Source organism: Pinus tabuliformis, chromosome 1_1 (assembly GCF_031772625.1).
Source record: "Pinus tabuliformis cultivar Carrire ecotype Pingquan chromosome 1_1, CPIR1, whole genome shotgun sequence".
Taxonomy (NCBI): domain Eukaryota; kingdom Viridiplantae; phylum Streptophyta; class Pinopsida; order Pinales; family Pinaceae; genus Pinus; species Pinus tabuliformis.
The window spans coordinates 933300406-933322860 of NC_142297.1; positions in this window are offsets into that span (position 1 = coordinate 933300406).

Here is a 22455-nt window from a genome sequence, read left to right on the forward strand (position 1 = left end):
TTATGAAATGAGAAAGGGAGGTCCATCAGACAGAAGGGAAGCTGCTTTTAAGGCATCAAGAAAAGAAGATTACTATGAAGCAGGCCATGTTCCAGAAGAAGAGGAAGAAGAATCAAACTTTGTCAGAAATCTTCAAAGGGGTGCTGGAAGGTTCAGAGGTAAGCTACCTTTCAAATGCTTTGCTTGTGGAAGAGTAGGTCATTATGCTGCAAAATGTCCTAATAAGGATAAAGGAAAAGAACCTGCTAGATGGAATAAGAAACAAAGTGCAAATAAGAAAAGCTACTACACCCATGAAGATAGTGATGGCTTATCAAACAGTGATGAAGATGAACAAGGTAATAAATATAAGCTATTAATGGCATTTGAAGATGATGATTATGAGGATGCTGTAGATGTGGATAATCTCTATAATGAAATTACTAGACTCAAGAGATGCATAGAAGAAAAGAGTGTGATCATTGATACTTTGCAATTTCAAATTGATGAAAAGGAAAAACATCTTGAAAAACTAGAAGGTGAAATTGTTGGTCTCAGAAAAGAAATTGAGAAAACAAAAACTATTAATCTTAAGTTTGTCAAAGGATCTGAAACTTTGGATGAGATTATCAATGTGCAGCGGTCTCCTCTAAACAAGACAGGTTTGGGCTATAATGGAGAAACCTCTCAAGCATCCACCTCAAAAAGTTATCTTGATGCAGCAAGAAGAAATGAGCAGAAGAACAATGAAGATAATCAGGTAAAGCAGGGACGAATTACAAACAGAAACTATCAGGGACAATCCTTCTTAAGGGTGAACAAAAGCTACAACCAACCACAGGTAAAATCTTCTCAGTTTGGCACAAGAATAGATGAAAATAGAAATTACAATCAGTTGGCTGGTAGATTCAATAACCGCAGAAGCTTCTTCAATGGACAATGCTTTTCTTGCCATAACTTTGGTCACAAAGCAGCTCAATGTGTTGCATATAAAACAATCATGACTAGGGAAGCTCAAAAACAAAGAAGTATGACAGGGATTACAAAGAGGACCTATAACAACTTTTCAGTTCTTGAAAATGAAGTTGAATGTTCTATTTGCAATAATTTTGGTCATAAAGAGTCTGAATGCAGGAGCAGGTTTCAGGAGAAAAAGGAACAAGCCACGAGCACCAAAAATGGAGAATAAAAGAACCTCAGACAGAAAGATGTGGGATAGCGTTTTATGCAGAAGGACAGGAAAATCTATGGTACATTGACAGTGGATGTTCGAAACATATGACAGGTGATAAAGAAAAACTCGAATCTTATTCTACTTTAGAAAAGGGAAAGAAAGTTTCTTTTGGAAATGATACTCCTGCAACTATAAAAGGAAAAGGTATTGCTCCTTTGAAAGAAAAGGTTAAGGCTGGAAATGTTTTGTATGTTGATGGATTGAAGCATAATCTTCTAAGTGTCAGCCAAATGTGTGATCAAAAAACTGAGGTTATTTTTAGATCGAATGGATGTCTTGTTCGTGATCTTGATACAGGTAAAACAGTTCTCAAAGGCAAAAGAACTCCAAATAATCTGTACATATTTGAAGAAGGACAACAACAATGCTATCTTAGCAAGGATGAAGAGCACTGGTTATGGCATCGAAGGTTGGGACATCTAAGCTTCTCACAAATAAGGAAAGCATGCAAATATCAGGCAGTTCGCGATCTTCCAGATATCAAAATTCCAGACAACACCATATGCAAATCTTGTCAGTTTGGAAAGCAAACCAGAACTAACTTTCCAGAGAAGGAAGGATCAGCTAGCTTGCCTCTTGAGCTAGTCCATACAGATGTATGTGGTCCATTTAGGAAAAGGACACCTCGAGGAGAAGAATATCTGATATTATTCATTGATGATTTCTCAAGGTTTGTTTGGTTAGGGCTTATGAAGCACAAAGATGAAGCATTCGAAAAATTCAAATCCTTCAAAGCATTGGCTGAAAATGAATCAGGACATAAAATTAAGTGCCTCAGATCTGACAGAGGTGGGGAGTTCACATCAAATGAATTTTTCGATTTCTGCGATGAACATGGGATAAGAAGAGAATTCTCTACAGCTAGAACTCCTCAGCAAAATGGGGTTGTGGAAAGAATGAACAGAACTATCCAACAAATGGCTCGTGCTATGCTCGATGAATCAGGTACTCCTGCAACCTTCTGGGGTGAAGCTGCACATGCTGCTGTTATCATTCTTAACAAAACAAATGTCCGAGTAAACAGCACTCAAACACCTCATGAGCTTTGGAGTGGTAAAACTCCTTCCGTGAAGCATTTCAAAATCTTTGGGAGCAAATGTTATATTAAGAACACTGATGAGCAACTTGGCAAACTTGAACCTAGAGCAGATGAGGGCATTCTTCTTGGTTATTCTCCACATAGCAAAGCATACAAGTGCTACAATAAAAGACTTGGCAGAATTGTTGACAGTATTGATATAGTGGTTGATGAGAAGGGATATATTCCTAGGCAAGTTCATCATGAAGACATTGAAGAAGATGAAGGTTACTCTCAAAGGCGAAATGATGAAGAAGAAGAACCTCAAGAAGAAGAAGAATCTCAAGAAGAACCAGTGGAGCAGACAAGAATAGAAGAGAAGACTCCATCCAGATATGTCCAAAAGAATCATCCAGAAACTCAGATTGTGGGGCAGAAAGAAGCAGGAGTACAAACAAGAAGGACACTTGCAGAAGCTTCAAGCTACTTGGCTCTACTCTCCTCCATTGAACCACAAAATGTGAAAGAAGCATGCAAAGATGAATGTTGGGTCAAAGCAATGGATGAAGAACTTGAGCAAATCGAAAGGAACAACACTTGGGAATTAGTTCCTAGACCAAAAGATAAGAATGTAATAGGAACAAAATGGGTCTTCAAGAATAAGTTAAATGAAAATGGAGAAGTAATCAGAAACAAGGCCAGACTTGTTTGTAAAGGGTATGCACAGCAAGAAGGAATAGATTTTGAAGAGACCTTTGCTCCTGTGGCAAGACTAGAGGCCATCCGAATGTTCCTTGCTCTCTCAAGCTTTCAAAACTTCAAGGTATTTCAAATGGACGTGAAATCAGCCTTCCTGAACGGAGACTTAGAAGAAGAAGTATATATTGAGCAGCCAGATGGGTTCATTCTTGGAAATGATCCAAACCTTGTATGCAGATTGAAAAAGGCACTCTATGGGCTCAAACAAGCTCCAAGGGCTTGGTACTATCGGTTGGACAAATATCTTCACCAACAAGGCTTTTCAAAAGGATCAGCAGATAGCAATCTCTATATAAAAGTTGAAAATAACAAATTGCTAATTCTTGTTGTTTATGTAGATGATATTATTTTTGGCAGCAATGAAGAGACCATGAGTCAACACTTTGGCTTGGTTATGCAGAAAGAATTCGAAATGTCACTTCTTGGAGAATTGACATATTTTCTTGGATTGCAAATCCAACAAAGTGAAGGAGGTATCTTCTTGTCTCAAACCAAATACCTCAAGCAGATCTTGAAGAAGTATGGCATGGAAGAGTCAAAGCCAGTATGTACACCCATGGTTACAGGATGCAGCCTCAGTGCAAATGATGAATCAGCAGCAGTCCACCAACCCACTTATAGATCCATGATTGGAGTTTGCTTTATTTGACAGGTACTCGACCAGATATTACACATGCAGTAGGAATGGTTGGAAGATTTCAAGCCAACCCAAAGGAAACTCATCTTCAGGCAGTCAAAAGAATCTTCAAATATCTTCAAGGGACCCAAAACTATGGCTTATGGTATCCTAGAAATACTGATCTCACTCTTCATGCTTACACAGATGCAGATTGGGCTGGAAGTGTGGATGATAGGAAAAGCACAAGTGGAGGTGCTTTCTTCATGGGTTCCAGATTAGTATCTTGGTTCAGCAAGAAACAAAGTTCGATTGCCTTATCTACAGCTGAAGCAGAATATGTGGCTGCAGCATCTTGTTGCACACAACTTCTTTGGATGATGCAGACCTTGCAGGACTTTCAAATCACTTGCACTCCACCTGTCTCTATCTTATGTGATAATACAAGTGCAATCAGCATTTCAAAGAATCCTGTCATGCACTCAAAGACCAAGCACATACCAATCAAGTACCATTTTCTTCGGGAACAAGTGCTTGAGCAGAAGGTCAAGTTGGAGTATGTTCCTTCTAAAGAGCAAGTTGCTGATATTCTCACAAAACCACTGCCCAGGGAAACTTTTGAATATCTCAGACAAAAGCTGGGAGTAGTTGATGCTTCATCCTGTTGTTGAAGTTTGTTTGTTCTACAGAAAAGTTGGTATACGCAGGTTACGGAAGGGATATGAGCGTATACACGCGGATTCATACTGGGTAAGTCGCGTGTATGCTGGACGCTTGTTGCAGAAAGAATATCCGCGTACATACGCTGTTTTGTACAGGATAAAACGCGTATATGAAGTTCTGAACAGCAAGGGAAAACTCTGAAGTTCTGAACAGCAATAGGAATGTCAGAATTCTTCAGGCACAGTTTCAGGGAGTGCAACAGGCACAGGTTCAGGGGGAGCAGCTCAAAGTCTCATAAAGCATTGTTGGCATTCAGATGTTTTGGTTGATTGGTTTAAGAAGGAGCTCAGAAAGAAATTCTAGTTGCTAATCTAACAAGATGTTTATCAGATGCTGCTGGTGTCTTTCCTAAGTCTTGGTCTAGATCTGTTGTCTCTATGTCATGTATCTCTCTTGTCTCTTTTATGGTGTCAAGGTCATGTAACGGCCTTTGTTGGTTTCCCCACTATGCCTGGGATGAATGATGAAATGTTCATGTATTATCATGATTAGATATTGATGTATCCCCACTTGGTTGGGTGGATGAGTCATTTTTTTTGTATATCCTCACTTAGTTGAGAAATGGATGTATGTATGAGTCTTTGGTGATAGGAAGGTCTTTTATGATGTATAGAGTCATGTTCTTCTTGAAGAACATCTTTTGCAGATCTTGCCTACAGTCAAGGGGAGCATGAAGCAGGATGGATAGATTGGTACTCTTTGGCATTCACAAAGGGGGAGCACACTTGGAGATTTCAGCATGTACTCAGGGGGAGTATGGACAGCAGTATGGACAGCAGAAGGATTACCAAGGAAGAGAATATCTTGGTCCTCCCTTTGCCCTTGATGTCAAAGGGGGAGAGTGACTTGGTGTGGTGGTTGCCATCAAGTCCAAAGGGGAGATTGTTGGCATTATGGTTCAAGTGTTGTCCTTGATGGCAACTCACCCAGTGGATGGTACAGGTGCTCAAAGGTTAGTACAGGTGATGGCAACTTAATCAGAAGACAGATCTCAGTACAGCATGGCAAGAAAGCTCATACACGCTCTTTCGTTAAGCCCAAGTCGCGTGTACACGCAAGTTCGATTCAGAAAAAGCGCGTGTATGTGGAAAGGTTCCTTTGGTTCATGGTGGTTAGACCTTGGAAGTTGTGCCTATGATTTCGGACCATTATGTCTCGACGGGCGTGTCGATCCCTAGTTTTAAAGTTGATGGTATTGTGTTACTATGGTTTTGGCTCTTGGTATTGAGAAAGGCCTAAGGCTATATAAGGAGAAGAAGATCATTAGGCAAAGATCATCTTTCGACAAGGCATGAATATCTAAGAGAGAAAGAGATCTGATATGCAGGTTCTGAGTTGGTTGATCTGAGCTAAGGAGAGATCTCATCGGTTGATGGAGAACTAGATCTAAGGAGAGATCGGGATCAAATGGTTTGAAATGCACTATCATGATATGGTTGATTATGCGTATTTCTAGATCTGCATATTGTCGCAATGTTACGTTCTGAGTCTAACTAATATCTGGTACAGCTGCAAATTGAGAAAGTTTATTTTTAGATCTGTACGCAGGTTGGCTTCGGTAAAAGCGCGTGTATACGCGGTTTCTGCTCATTAAAGTAGCGTATATCTTTTGAAGCTTGATTTGAGTTTACAGTGGGGTCTGACTGTTATTACAGAGTTCTGTAGTCTGCTCTGTGTTCTGGTAACTGGTGATTGACAGGGTTCAGTGGTTCAGTGATTCAAAGTTGGTTGTTTTATGCTTCAATGATCTGTTGTGAAAATTGAATGAATTGTGGTCTTCAGATTGTAATGTTGTGCTTCAGGAATATCCAAGTGTAAAAATGTATGAAAAGTGATACCTGGAAGAAGGAAAATTGTAGGTCAGCACCTACGTACTAGTATCTTGGCTAGTACAAGAGCAAAGGGGGTTGGAGCTCCCTTCCAAGGAAGTTTGGAGAACGAGAGAAGGTTGAAGCCTTCTGCAGGTTGTAGCCTGCGTACTGGTATAAGGCTGCACCAGTACAAAAGATTGTAAACTGAAGTTTCATATTAAGAAAGATAGAGACAACTTGCAGCAGGTGGTTTTCACCCACATTGGGTTTCCACCTTATATCTTGGTGTTCATGTGTGTGGCTTTTTATCTGTTCTGTTATACTGCACATGTTTACTGTTAATATGATGAATAATGTCCTGATGCACTTAATTGAAGAATAAGCCAACTAAATTGTGAGTTTTCTGCTTATACGCTGTTTTACTTCGTCACAGTAGCGTGTACACGCTGGTTCACTTAACTGAAGTAGCGTATATGTTTTTGGGCATTTGAAAAGTTTGATTAATCAGATAATACTGATTCACCCCCCCTCTCAGTATTATTTCCAACAATTGGTATCAGAGCAGGTCCTTCAGAGAAGCTTGATCGCTTGAAGGAAGATCATTCATCATGAGCAACTACGAGAAAGAAGCATCAATCAGGCCACCGGTTTTTGATGGAACAAATTTCAATTATTGGAAGGTAAGAGTTACTGCATATCTTCAATCTCTTGGTACAGAAGTTTGGGACATTGTAGAAACAGGCTATGCTTTTCCTTCAGCTACTCCTACAGATCCAGCTGAGAAAAAGGCATATGAAACAAATGCAAAAGCAGTCAGTACTCTATTAGGAAGTATATCTCAAACAGAATTCATGAAGGTCATGCACTTCAAATCAGCAAAAGAGATATGGGACAAAATGATCACTAGCTATGAAGGAGATGAACAGGTAAAGCAAGCTAAACTTCAAACTCTTAGGATTCAATATGAGACCCTCAAGATGTATAATGATGAAAGTGTGGCTAATTATTTTCTTCGGGTAGATGAGATTGTTAATTGTATGAAAAATCTGGGTGAAGAAATAAAAGAGACTATAGTAGTTCAAAAGATTCTAAGATCATTATCCCCCAAGTTTGAATCTAAAGTATCTGCAATAGAAGAAAAGGAAAATCTCAAAGTTCTCACTATGTCTCAGCTACATGGAATTCTAACTGCTTATGAAATGAGAAAGGGAGGTCCATCAGACAGAAGGGAAGCTGCTTTTAAGGCATCAAGAAAAGAAGATTACTATGAAGCAGCCATGTTCCAGAAGAAGAGGAAGAAGAATCAAACTTTGTCAGAAATCTTCAAAGGGGTGCTGGAAGGTTCAGAAGTAAGCTACCTTTCAAATGCTTTGCTTGTGGAAGAGTAGGTCATTATGCTACAAAATGTCCTAATAAGGATAAAGGAAAAGAACCTGCTAGATGGAATAAGAAACAAAGTGCAAATAAGAAAAGCTACTACACCCATGAAGATAGTGATGGCTTATCAAACAGTGATGAAGATGAACAAGGTAATAAATATAAGCTATTAATGGCATTTGAAGATGATGATTATGAGGATGCTGTAGATGTGGATAATCTCTATAATGAAATTACTAGACTCAAGAGATGCATAGAAGAAAAGAGTGTGATCATTGATACTTTGCAATTTCAAATTGATGAAAAGGAAAAACATCTTGAAAAACTAGAAGGTGAAATTGTTGGTCTCAGAAAAGAAATTGAGAAAACAAAAACTATTAATCTTAAGTTTGTCAAAGGATCTGAAACTTTGGATGAGATTATCAATGTGCAGCGGTCTCCTCTAAACAAGACAGGTTTGGGCTATAATGGAGAAACCTCTCAAGCATCCACCTCAAAAAGTTATCTTGATGCAGCAAGAAGAAATGAGCAGAAGAACAATGAAGATAATCAGGTAAAGCAGGGACGAATTACAAACAGAAACTATCAGGGACAATCCTTCTTAAGGGTGAACAAAAGCTACAACCAACCACAGGTAAAATCTTCTCAGTTTGGCACAAGAATAGATGAAAATAGAAATTACAATCAGTTGGCTGGTAGATTCAATAACCGCAGAAGCTTCTTCAATGGACAATGCTTTTCTTGCCATAACTTTGGTCACAAAGCAGCTCAATGTGTTGCATATAAAACAATCATGACTAGGGAAGCTCAAAAACAAAGAAGTATGACAGGGATTACAAAGAGGACCTATAACAACTTTTCAGTTCTTGAAAATGAAGTTGAATGTTCTATTTGCAATAATTTTGGTCATAAAGAGTCTGAATGCAGGAGCAGGTTTCAGGAGAAAAAGGAACAAGCCACGAGCACCAAAAAATGGAGAATAAAAGAACCTCAGACAGAAAGATGTGGGATAGCGTTTTATGCAGAAGGACAGGAAAATCTATGGTACATTGACAGTGGATGTTCGAAACATATGACAGGTGATAAAGAAAAACTCGAATCTTATTCTACTTTAGAAAAGGGAAAGAAAGTTTCTTTTGGAAATGATACTCCTGCAACTATAAAAGGAAAAGGTATTGCTCCTTTGAAAGAAAAGGTTAAGGCTGGAAATGTTTTGTATGTTGATGGATTGAAGCATAATCTTCTAAGTGTCAGCCAAATGTGTGATCAAAAAACTGAGGTTATTTTTAGATCGAATGGATGTCTTGTTCGTGATCTTGATACAGGTAAAACAGTTCTCAAAGGCAAAAGAACTCCAAATAATCTGTACATATTTGAAGAAGGACAACAACAATGCTATCTTAGCAAGGATGAAGAGCACTGGTTATGGCATCGAAGGTTGGGACATCTAAGCTTCTCACAAATAAGGAAAGCATGCAAATATCAGGCAGTTCGCGATCTTCCAGATATCAAAATTCCAGACAACACCATATGCAAATCTTGTCAGTTTGGAAAGCAAACCAGAACTAACTTTCCAGAGAAGGAAGGATCAGCTAGCTTGCCTCTTGAGCTAGTCCATACAGATGTATGTGGTCCATTTAGGAAAAGGACACCTCGAGGAGAAGAATATCTGATATTATTCATTGATGATTTCTCAAGGTTTGTTTGGTTAGGGCTTATGAAGCACAAAGATGAAGCATTCGAAAAATTCAAATCCTTCAAAGCATTGGCTGAAAATGAATCAGGACACAAAATTAAGTGCCTCAGATCTGACAGAGGTGGGGAGTTCACATCAAATGAATTTTTCGATTTCTGCGATGAACATGGGATAAGAAGAGAATTCTCTACAGCTAGAACTCCTCAGCAAAATGGGGTTGTGGAAAGAATGAACAGAACTATCCAACAAATGGCTCGTGCTATGCTCGATGAATCAGGTACTCCTGCAACCTTCTGGGGTGAAGCTGCACATGCTGCTGTTATCATTCTTAACAAAACAAATGTCCGAGTAAACAGCACTCAAACACCTCATGAGCTTTGGAGTGGTAAAACTCCTTCCGTGAAGCATTTCAAAATCTTTGGGAGCAAATGTTATATTAAGAACACTGATGAGCAACTTGGCAAACTTGAACCTAGAGCAGATGAGGGCATTCTTCTTGGTTATTCTCCACATAGCAAAGCATACAAGTGCTACAATAAAAGACTTGGCAGAATTGTTGACAGTATTGATATAGTGGTTGATGAGAAGGGATATATTCCTAGGCAAGTTCATCATGAAGACATTGAAGAAGATGAAGGTTACTCTCAAAGGCGAAATGATGAAGAAGAAGAACCTCAAGAAGAAGAAGAATCTCAAGAAGAACCAGTGGAGCAGACAAGAATAGAAGAGAAGACTCCATCCAGATATGTCCAAAAGAATCATCCAGAAACTCAGATTGTGGGGCAGAAAGAAGCAGGAGTACAAACAAGAAGGACACTTGCAGAAGCTTCAAGCTACTTGGCTCTACTCTCCTCCATTGAACCACAAAATGTGAAAGAAGCATGCAAAGATGAATGTTGGGTCAAAGCAATGGATGAAGAACTTGAGCAAATCGAAAGGAACAACACTTGGGAATTAGTTCCTAGACCAAAAGATAAGAATGTAATAGGAACAAAATGGGTCTTCAAGAATAAGTTAAATGAAAATGGAGAAGTAATCAGAAACAAGGCCAGACTTGTTTGTAAAGGGTATGCACAGCAAGAAGGAATAGATTTTGAAGAGACCTTTGCTCCTGTGGCAAGACTAGAGGCCATCCGAATGTTCCTTGCTCTCTCAAGCTTTCAAAACTTCAAGGTATTTCAAATGGACGTGAAATCAGCCTTCCTGAACGGAGACTTAGAAGAAGAAGTATATATTGAGCAGCCAGATGGGTTCATTCTTGGAAATGATCCAAACCTTGTATGCAGATTGAAAAAGGCACTCTATGGGCTCAAACAAGCTCCAAGGGCTTGGTACTATCGGTTGGACAAATATCTTCACCAACAAGGCTTTTCAAAAGGATCAGCAGATAGCAATCTCTATATAAAAGTTGAAAATAACAAATTGCTAATTCTTGTTGTTTATGTAGATGATATTATTTTTGGCAGCAATGAAGAGACCATGAGTCAACACTTTGGCTTGGTTATGCAGAAAGAATTCGAAATGTCACTTCTTGGAGAATTGACATATTTTCTTGGATTGCAAATCCAACAAAGTGAAGGAGGTATCTTCTTGTCTCAAACCAAATACCTCAAGCAGATCTTGAAGAAGTATGGCATGGAAGAGTCAAAGCCAGTATGTACACCCATGGTTACAGGATGCAGCCTCAGTGCAAATGATGAATCAGCAGCAGTCCACCAACCCACTTATAGATCCATGATTGGGAGTTTGCTTTATTTGACAGGTACTCGACCAGATATTACACATGCAGTAGGAATGGTTGGAAGATTTCAAGCCAACCCAAAGGAAACTCATCTTCAGGCAGTCAAAAGAATCTTCAAATATCTTCAAGGGACCCAAAACTATGGCTTATGGTATCCTAGAAATACTGATCTCACTCTTCATGCTTACACAGATGCAGATTGGGCTGGAAGTGTGGATGATAGGAAAAGCACAAGTGGAGGTGCTTTCTTCATGGGTTCCAGATTAGTATCTTGGTTCAGCAAGAAACAAAGTTCGATTGCCTTATCTATAGCTGAAGCAGAATATGTGGCTGCAGCATCTTGTTGCACACAACTTCTTTGGATGATGCAGACCTTGCAGGACTTTCAAATCACTTGCACTCCACCTGTCTCTATCTTATGTGATAATACAAGTGCAATCAGCATTTCAAAGAATCCTGTCATGCACTCAAAGACCAAGCACATACCAATCAAGTACCATTTTCTTCGGGAACAAGTGCTTGAGCAGAAGGTCAAGTTGGAGTATGTTCCTTCTAAAGAGCAAGTTGCTGATATTCTCACAAAACCACTGCCCAGGGAAACTTTTGAATATCTCAGACAAAAGCTGGGAGTAGTTGATGCTTCATCCTGTTGTTGAAGTTTGTTTGTTCTACAGAAAAGTTGGTATACGCAGGTTACGGAAGGGATATGAGCGTATACACGCGGATTCATACTGGGTAAGTCGCGTGTATGCTGGACGCTTGTTGCAGAAAGAATATCCGCGTACATACGTTGTTTTGTACAGGATAAAACGCGTATATGAAGTTCTGAACAGCAAGGGAAAACTCTGAAGTTCTGAACAGCAATAGGAATGTCAGAATTCTTCAGGCACAGTTTCAGGGAGTGCAACAGGCACAGGTTCAGGGGGAGCAGCTCAAAGTCTCATAAAGCATTGTTGGCATTCAGATGTTTTGGTTGATTGGTTTAAGAAGGAGCTCAGAAAGAAATTCTAGTTGCTAATCTAACAAGATGTTTATCAGATGCTGCTGGTGTCTTTCCTAAGTCTTGGTCTAGATCTGTTGTCTCTATGTCATGTATCTCTCTTGTCTCTTTTATGGTGTCAAGGTCATGTAACGGCCTTTGTTGGTTTCCCCACTATGCCTGGGATGAATGATGAAATGTTCATGTATTATCATGATTAGATATTGATGTATCCCCACTTGGTTGGGTGGATGAGTCATTTTTTTTGTATATCCTCACTTAGTTGAGAAATGGATGTATGTATGAGTCTTTGGTGATAGGAAGGTCTTTTATGATGTATAGAGTCATGTTCTTCTTGAAGAACATCTTTTGCAGATCTTGCCTACAGTCAAGGGGAGCATGAAGCAGGATGGATAGATTGGTACTCTTTGGCATTCACAAAGGGGGAGCACACTTGGAGATTTCAGCATGTACTCAGGGGGAGTATGGACAGCAGTATGGACAGCAGAAGGATTACCAAGGAAGATAATATCTTGGTCCTCCCTTTGCCCTTGATGTCAAAGGGGGAGAGTGACTTGGTGTGGTGGTTGCCATCAAGTCCAAAGGGGGAGATTGTTGGCATTATGGTTCAAGTGTTGTCCTTGATGGCAACTCACTCAGTGGATGGTACAGGTGCTCAAAGGTTAGTACAGGTGATGGCAACTTAATCAGAAGACAGATCTCAGTACAGCATGGCAAGAAAGCTCATACACGCTCTTTCGTTAAGCCCAAGTCGCGTGTACACGCAAGTTCGATTCAGAAAAAGCGCGTGTATGTGGAAAGGTTCCTTTGGTTCATGGTGGTTAGACCTTGGAAGTTGTGCCTATGATTTCGGACCATTATGTCTCGACGGGCGTGTCGATCCCTAGTTTTAAAGTTGATGGTATTGTGTTACTATGGTTTTGGCTCTTGGTATTGAGAAAGGCCTAAGGCTATATAAGGAGAAGAAGATCATTAGGCAAAGATCATCTTTCGACAAGGCATGAATATCTAAGAGAGAAAGAGATCTGATATGCAGGTTCTGAGTTGGTTGATCTGAGCTAAGGAGAGATCTCATCGGTTGATGGAGAACTAGATCTAAGGAGAGATCGGGATCAAATGGTTTGAAATGCACTATCATGATATGGTTGATTATGCGTATTTCTAGATCTGCATATTGTCGCAATGTTACGTTCTGAGTCTAACTAATATCTGGTACAGCTGCAAATTGAGAAAGTTTATTTTTAGATCTGTACGCAGGTTGGCTTCGGTAAAAGCGCGTGTATACGCGGTTTCTGCTCATTAAAGTAGCGTATATCTTTTGAAGCTTGATTTGAGTTTACAGTGGGGTCTGACTGTTATTACAGAGTTCTGTAGTCTGCTCTGTGTTCTGGTAACTGGTGATTGACAGGGTTCAGTGGTTCAGTGATTCAAAGTTGGGTTGTTTTATGCTTCAATGATCTGTTGTGAAAATTGAATGAATTGTGGTCTTCAGATTGTAATGTTGTGCTTCAGGAATATCCAAGTGTAAAAATGTATGAAAAGTGATACCTGGAAGAAGGAAAATTGTAGGTCAGCACCTACGTACTAGTATCTTGGCTAGTACAAGAGCAAAGGGGGTTGGAGCTCCCTTCCAAGGAAGTTTGGAGAACGAGAGAAGGTTGAAGCCTTCTGCAGGTTGTAGCCTGCGTACTGGTATAAGGCTGCACCAGTACAAAAGATTGTAAACTGAAGTTTCATATTAAGAAAGATAGAGACAACTTGCAGCAGGTGGTTTTCACCCACATTGGGTTTCCACCTTATATCTTGGTGTTCATGTGTGTGGCTTTTTATCTGTTCTGTTATACTGCACATGTTTACTGTTAATATGATGAATAATGTCCTGATGCACTTAATTGAAGAATAAGCCAACTAAATTGTGAGTTTTCTGCTTATACGCTGTTTTACTTCGTCACAGTAGCGTGTACACGCTGGTTCACTTAACTGAAGTAGCGTATATGTTTTTGGGCATTTGAAAAGTTTGATTAATCAGATAATACTGATTCACCCCCCCTCTCAGTATTATTTCCAACAATTGGTATCAGAGCAGGTCCTTCAGAGAAGCTTGATCGCTTGAAGGAAGATCATTCATCATGAGCAACTACGAGAAAGAAGCATCAATCAGGCCACCGGTTTTTGATGGAACAAATTTCAATTATTGGAAGGTAAGAGTTACTGCATATCTTCAATCTCTTGGTACAGAAGTTTGGGACATTGTAGAAACAGGCTATGCTTTTCCTTCAGCTACTCCTACAGATCCAGCTGAGAAAAAGGCATATGAAACAAATGCAAAAGCAGTCAGTACTCTATTAGGAAGTATATCTCAAACAGAATTCATGAAGGTCATGCACTTCAAATCAGCAAAAGAGATATGGGACAAAATGATCACTAGCTATGAAGGAGATGAACAGGTAAAGCAAGCTAAACTTCAAACTCTTAGGATTCAATATGAGACCCTCAAGATGTATAATGATGAAAGTGTGGCTAATTATTTTCTTCGGGTAGATGAGATTGTTAATTGTATGAAAAATCTGGGTGAAGAAATAAAAGAGACTATAGTAGTTCAAAAGATTCTAAGATCATTATCCCCCAAGTTTGAATCTAAAGTATCTGCAATAGAAGAAAAGGAAAATCTCAAAGTTCTCACTATGTCTCAGCTACATGGAATTCTAACTGCTTATGAAATGAGAAAGGGAGGTCCATCAGACAGAAGGGAAGCTGCTTTTAAGGCATCAAGAAAAGAAGATTACTATGAAGCAGGCCATGTTCCAGAAGAAGAGGAAGAAGAATCAAACTTTGTCAGAAATCTTCAAAGGGGTGCTGGAAGGTTCAGAGGTAAGCTACCTTTCAAATGCTTTGCTTGTGGAAGAGTAGGTCATTATGCTACAAAATGTCCTAATAAGGATAAAGGAAAAGAACCTGCTAGATGGAATAAGAAACAAAGTGCAAATAAGAAAAGCTACTACACCCATGAAGATAGTGATGGCTTATCAAACAGTGATGAAGATGAACAAGGTAATAAATATAAGCTATTAATGGCATTTGAAGATGATGATTATGAGGATGCTGTAGATGTGGATAATCTCTATAATGAAATTACTAGACTCAAGAGATGCATAGAAGAAAAGAGTGTGATCATTGATACTTTGCAATTTCAAATTGATGAAAAGGAAAAACATCTTGAAAAACTAGAAGGTGAAATTGTTGGTCTCAGAAAAGAAATTGAGAAAACAAAAACTATTAATCTTAAGTTTGTCAAAGGATCTGAAACTTTGGATGAGATTATCAATGTGCAGCGGTCTCCTCTAAACAAGACAGGTTTGGGCTATAATGGAGAAACCTCTCAAGCATCCACCTCAAAAAGTTATCTTGATGCAGCAAGAAGAAATGAGCAGAAGAACAATGAAGATAATCAGGTAAAGCAGGGACGAATTACAAACAGAAACTATCAGGGACAATCCTTCTTAAGGGTGAACAAAAGCTACAACCAACCACAGGTAAAATCTTCTCAGTTTGGCACAAGAATAGATGAAAATAGAAATTACAATCAGTTGGCTGGTAGATTCAATAACCGCAGAAGCTTCTTCAATGGACAATGCTTTTCTTGCCATAACTTTGGTCACAAAGCAGCTCAATGTGTTGCATATAAAACAATCATGACTAGGGAAGCTCAAAAACAAAGAAGTATGACAGGGATTACAAAGAGGACCTATAACAACTTTTCAGTTCTTGAAAATGAAGTTGAATGTTCTATTTGCAATAATTTTGGTCATAAAGAGTCTGAATGCAGGAGCAGGTTTCAGGAGAAAAAGGAACAAGCCACGAGCACCAAAAAATGGAGAATAAAAGAACCTCAGACAGAAAGATGTGGGATAGCGTTTTATGCAGAAGGACAGGAAAATCTATGGTACATTGACAGTGGATGTTCGAAACATATGACAGGTGATAAAGAAAAACTCGAATCTTATTCTACTTTAGAAAAGGGAAAGAAAGTTTCTTTTGGAAATGATACTCCTGCAACTATAAAAGGAAAAGGTATTGCTCCTTTGAAAGAAAAGGTTAAGGCTGGAAATGTTTTGTATGTTGATGGATTGAAGCATAATCTTCTAAGTGTCAGCCAAATGTGTGATCAAAAAACTGAGGTTATTTTTAGATCGAATGGATGTCTTGTTCGTGATCTTGATACAGGTAAAACAGTTCTCAAAGGCAAAAGAACTCCAAATAATCTGTACATATTTGAAGAAGGACAACAACAATGCTATCTTAGCAAGGATGAAGAGCACTGGTTATGGCATCGAAGGTTGGGACATCTAAGCTTCTCACAAATAAGGAAAGCATGCAAATATCAGGCAGTTCGCGATCTTCCAGATATCAAAATTCCAGACAACACCATATGCAAATCTTGTCAGTTTGGAAAGCAAACCAGAACTAACTTTCCAGAGAAGGAAGGATCAGCTAGCTTGCCTCTTGAGCTAGTCCATACAGATGTATGTGGTCCATTTAGGAAAAGGACACCTCGAGGAGAAGAATATCTGATATTATTCATTGATGATTTCTCAAGGTTTGTTTGGTTAGGGCTTATGAAGCACAAAGATGAAGCATTCGAAAAATTCAAATCCTTCAAAGCATTGGCTGAAAATGAATCAGGACACAAAATTAAGTGCCTCAGATCTGACAGAGGTGGGGAGTTCACATCAAATGAATTTTTCGATTTCTGCGATGAACATGGGATAAGAAGAGAATTCTCTACAGCTAGAACTCCTCAGCAAAATGGGGTTGTGGAAAGAATGAACAGAACTATCCAACAAATGGCTCGTGCTATGCTCGATGAATCAGGTACTCCTGCAACCTTCTGGGGTGAAGCTGCACATGCTGCTGTTATCATTCTTAACAAAACAAATGTCCGAGTAAACAGCACTCAAACACCTCATGAGCTTTGGAGTGGTAAAACTCCTTCCGTGAAGCATTTCAAAATCTTTGGGAGCAAATGTTATATTAAGAACACTGATGAGCAACTTGGCAAACTTGAACCTAGAGCAGATGAGGGCATTCTTCTTGGTTATTCTCCACATAGCAAAGCATACAAGTGCTACAATAAAAGACTTGGCAGAATTGTTGACAGTATTGATATAGTGGTTGATGAGAAGGGATATATTCCTAGGCAAGTTCATCATGAAGACATTGAAGAAGATGAAGGTTACTCTCAAAGGCGAAATGATGAAGAAGAAGAACCTCAAGAAGAAGAAGAATCTCAAGAAGAACCAGTGGAGCAGACAAGAATAGAAGAGAAGACTCCATCCAGATATGTCCAAAAGAATCATCCAGAAACTCAGATTGTGGGGCAGAAAGAAGCAGGAGTACAAACAAGAAGGACACTTGCAGAAGCTTCAAGCTACTTGGCTCTACTCTCCTCCATTGAACCACAAAATGTGAAAGAAGCATGCAAAGATGAATGTTGGGTCAAAGCAATGGATGAAGAACTTGAGCAAATCGAAAGGAACAACACTTGGGAATTAGTTCCTAGACCAAAAGATAAGAATGTAATAGGAACAAAATGGGTCTTCAAGAATAAGTTAAATGAAAATGGAGAAGTAATCAGAAACAAGGCCAGACTTGTTTGTAAAGGGTATGCACAGCAAGAAGGAATAGATTTTGAAGAGACCTTTGCTCCTGTGGCAAGACTAGAGGCCATCCGAATGTTCCTTGCTCTCTCAAGCTTTCAAAACTTCAAGGTATTTCAAATGGACGTGAAATCAGCCTTCCTGAATGGAGACTTAGAAGAAGAAGTATATATTGAGCAGCCAGATGGGTTCATTCTTGGAAATGATCCAAACCTTGTATGCAGATTGAAAAAGGCACTCTATGGGCTCAAACAAGCTCCAAGGGCTTGGTACTATCGGTTGGACAAATATCTTCACCAACAAGGCTTTTCAAAAGGATCAGCAGATAGCAATCTCTATATAAAAGTTGAAAATAACAAATTGCTAATTCTTGTTGTTTATGTAGATGATATTATTTTTGGCAGCAATGAAGAGACCATGAGTCAAAACTTTGGCTTGGTTATGCAGAAAGAATTCGAAATGTCACTTCTTGGAGAATTGACATATTTTCTTGGATTGCAAATCCAACAAAGTGAAGGAGGTATCTTCTTGTCTCAAACCAAATACCTCAAGCAGATCTTGAAGAAGTATGGCATGGAAGAGTCAAAGCCAGTATGTACACCCATGGTTACAGGATGCAGCCTCAGTGCAAATGATGAATCAGCAGCAGTCCACCAACCCACTTATAGATCCATGATTGGGAGTTTGCTTTATTTGACAGGTACTCGACCAGATATTACACATGCAGTAGGAATGGTTGGAAGATTTCAAGCCAACCCAAAGGAAACTCATCTTCAGGCAGTCAAAAGAATCTTCAAATATCTTCAAGGGACCCAAAACTATGGCTTATGGTATCCTAGAAATACTGATCTCACTCTTCATGCTTACACAGATGCAGATTGGGCTGGAAGTGTGGATGATAGGAAAAGCACAAGTGGAGGTGCTTTCTTCATGGGTTCCAGATTAGTATCTTGGTTCAGCAAGAAACAAAGTTCGATTGCCTTATCTACAGCTGAAGCAGAATATGTGGCTGCAGCATCTTGTTGCACACAACTTCTTTGGATGATGCAGACCTTGCAGGACTTTCAAATCACTTGCACTCCACCTGTCTCTATCTTATGTGATAATACAAGTGCAATCAGCATTTCAAAGAATCCTGTCATGCACTCAAAGACCAAGCACATACCAATCAAGTACCATTTTCTTCGGGAACAAGTGCTTGAGCAGAAGGTCAAGTTGGAGTATGTTCCTTCTAAAGAGCAAGTTGCTGATATTCTCACAAAACCACTGCCCAGGGAAACTTTTGAATATCTCAGACAAAAGCTGGGAGTAGTTGATGCTTCATCCTGTTGTTGAAGTTTGTTTGTTCTACAGAAAAGTTGGTATACGCAGGTTACGGAAGGGATATGAGCGTATACACGCGGATTCATACTGGGTAAGTCGCGTGTATGCTGGACGCTTGTTGCAGAAAGAATATCCGCGTACATACGCTGTTTTGTACAGGATAAAACGCGTATATGAAGTTCTGAACAGCAAGGGAAAACTCTGAAGTTCTGAACAGCAATAGGAATGTCAGAATTCTTCAGGCACAGTTTCAGGGAGTGCAACAGGCACAGGTTCAGGGGGAGCAGCTCAAAGTCTCATAAAGCATTGTTGGCATTCAGATGTTTTGGTTGATTGGTTTAAGAAGGAGCTCAGAAAGAAATTCTAGTTGCTAATCTAACAAGATGTTTATCAGATGCTGCTGGTGTCTTTCCTAAGTCTTGGTCTAGATCTGTTGTCTCTATGTCATGTATCTCTCTTGTCTCTTTTATGGTGTCAAGGTCATGTAACGGCCTTTGTTGGTTTCCCCACTATGCCTGGGATGAATGATGAAATGTTCATGTATTATCATGATTAGATATTGATGTATCCCCACTTGGTTGGGTGGATGAGTCATTTTTTTTGTATATCCTCACTTAGTTGAGAAATGGATGTATGTATGAGTCTTTGGTGATAGGAAGGTCTTTTATGATGTATAGAGTCATGTTCTTCTTGAAGAACATCTTTTGCAGATCTTGCCTACAGTCAAGGGGAGCATGAAGCAGGATGGATAGATTGGTACTCTTTGGCATTCACAAAGGGGGAGCACACTTGGAGATTTCAGCATGTACTCAGGGGGAGTATGGACAGCAGTATGGACAGCAGAAGGATTACCAAGGAAGAGAATATCTTGGTCCTCCCTTTGCCCTTGATGTCAAAGGGGGAGAGTGACTTGGTGTGGTGGTTGCCATCAAGTCCAAAGGGGGAGATTGTTGGCATTATGGTTCAAGTGTTGTCCTTGATGGCAACTCACCCAGTGGATGGTACAGGTGCTCAAAGGTTAGTACAGGTGATGGCAACTTAATCAGAAGACAGATCTCAGTACAGCATGGCAAGAAAGCTCATACACGCTCTTTCGTTAAGCCCAAGTCGCGTGTACACGCAAGTTCGATTCAGAAAAAGCGCGTGTATGTGGAAAGGTTCCTTTGGTTCATGGTGGTTAGACCTTGGAAGTTGTGCCTATGATTTCGGACCATTATGTCTCGACGGGCGTGTCGATCCCTAGTTTTAAAGTTGATGGTATTGTGTTACTATGGTTTTGGCTCTTGGTATTGAGAAAGGCCTAAGGCTATATAAGGAGAAGAAGATCATTAGGCAAAGATCATCTTTCGACAAGGCATGAATATCTAAGAGAGAAAGAGATCTGATATGCAGGTTCTGAGTTGGTTGATCTGAGCTAAGGAGAGATCTCATCGGTTGATGGAGAACTAGATCTAAGGAGAGATCGGGATCAAATGGTTTGAAATGCACTATCATGATATGGTTGATTATGCGTATTTCTAGATCTGCATATTGTCGCAATGTTACGTTCTGAGTCTAACTAATATCTGGTACAGCTGCAAATTGAGAAAGTTTATTTTTAGATCTGTACGCAGGTTGGCTTCGGTAAAAGCGCGTGTATACGCGGTTTCTGCTCATTAAAGTAGCGTATATCTTTTGAAGCTTGATTTGAGTTTACAGTGGGGTCTGACTGTTATTACAGAGTTCTGTAGTCTGCTCTGTGTTCTGGTAACTGGTGATTGACAGGGTTCAGTGGTTCAGTGATTCAAAGTTGGGTTGTTTTATGCTTCAATGATCTGTTGTGAAAATTGAATGAATTGTGGTCTTCAGATTGTAATGTTGTGCTTCAGGAATATCCAAGTGTAAAAATGTATGAAAAGTGATACCTGGAAGAAGGAAAATTGTAGGTCAGCACCTACGTACTAGTATCTTGGCTAGTACAAGAGCAAAGGGGGTTGGAGCTCCCTTCCAAGGAAGTTTGGAGAACGAGAGAAGGTTGAAGCCTTCTGCAGGTTGTAGCCTGCGTACTGGTATAAGGCTGCACCAGTACAAAAGATTGTAAACTGAAGTTTCATATTAAGAAAGATAGAGACAACTTGCAGCAGGTGGTTTTCACCCACATTGGGTTTCCACCTTATATCTTGGTGTTCATGTGTGTGGCTTTTTATCTGTTCTGTTATACTGCACATGTTTACTGTTAATATGATGAATAATGTCCTGATGCACTTAATTAAAGAATAAGCCAACTAAATTGTGAGTTTTCTGCTTATACGCTGTTTTACTTCGTCACAGTAGCGTGTACACGCTGGTTCACTTAACTGAAGTAGCGTATATGTTTTTGGGCATTTGAAAAGTTTGATTAATCAGATAATACTGATTCACCCCCCCCTCTCAGTATTATTTCCAACAACTACCACCATGATAACACTCTTTCCTTCGGACTTGGGTAAGCCTGTGATAAAATCCATTGAAACCTCCTCCCAATGTTGGCTTGGAATGGATAAAGGTTGTAAAAGTCTTGGGGTCTTAATTGTTTCAACTTTATTTTCATGGAAAACCAAACATTCCACCACAAACTTTTGAATATCCGATTTAAAGCCGCCCCAAAAAAAATCATTCTTAACCCTGTGGTAGGTTTTTAGAAATCTTGAGTGCCCTCCTAAGGGAGAGGTGTGCAGTTCCCTAAGAATATTTTGTTTCAGTTGGGAATTCTTACATAGGTATAATTGATCCTTGTACCATAACAAATCATTTTTCCAGCTAAATGTATTTGATGTACTGGGATCTTGTTGTATCTTTTGAATGAGTTCCCACACTTCCTCGTCATTCTTCCATTCATCCCTTGCTTCATTTATCTAATCTGGTTGGATAATAGAAATGGCACAAAGAAATGCTTCCACATCCTCATCCTTTCTTGAGAGTGCATCTGCCACAACATTTTGCTTTCCTTTTTTGTAGATGATTTCAAAGTCATAACCCAACATATTTGTGACCCATTTTTGCAACTGTTCTGAAGATAATCTTTCTTCTAAAATTTATTTAAGACTAACATTATCTATTTTTACCTTGAAGTGTCTTCCCATTACGTAGGGTCACCATTTCTTAAGTGCATGTAGTATTGCAAACATTTCCTTCTCATAAATAGCTTTGTGTAAATACTTTCCTTTGATTGGACGACTTTCGAAAGCAATGGGTATTTTTTCTTCCATTAAAATAGCACCAATTCCATTTCCTGAGGCATTACATTCCACAATAAAGGTTTTTGTGAATTCCAGTGTAGCTAAGACTAGTGCTTGGCACATTGCCTCGTTAAGATGTTCAAAGGACTTCGTTGATTCCAGAGTCCATGAAAATGCATCTTTCTTCAATAATGTTGTTAGAGGTGCTGTTATTCTCCCATAATTCTTAACAAACTTGTGATAATACCTTGTCAACCAGAGAAATCCTCGTAGATGCTTTATCGAGGTGGGGATTTTCCATTCCTTAATGGTTTTAATTTTGCT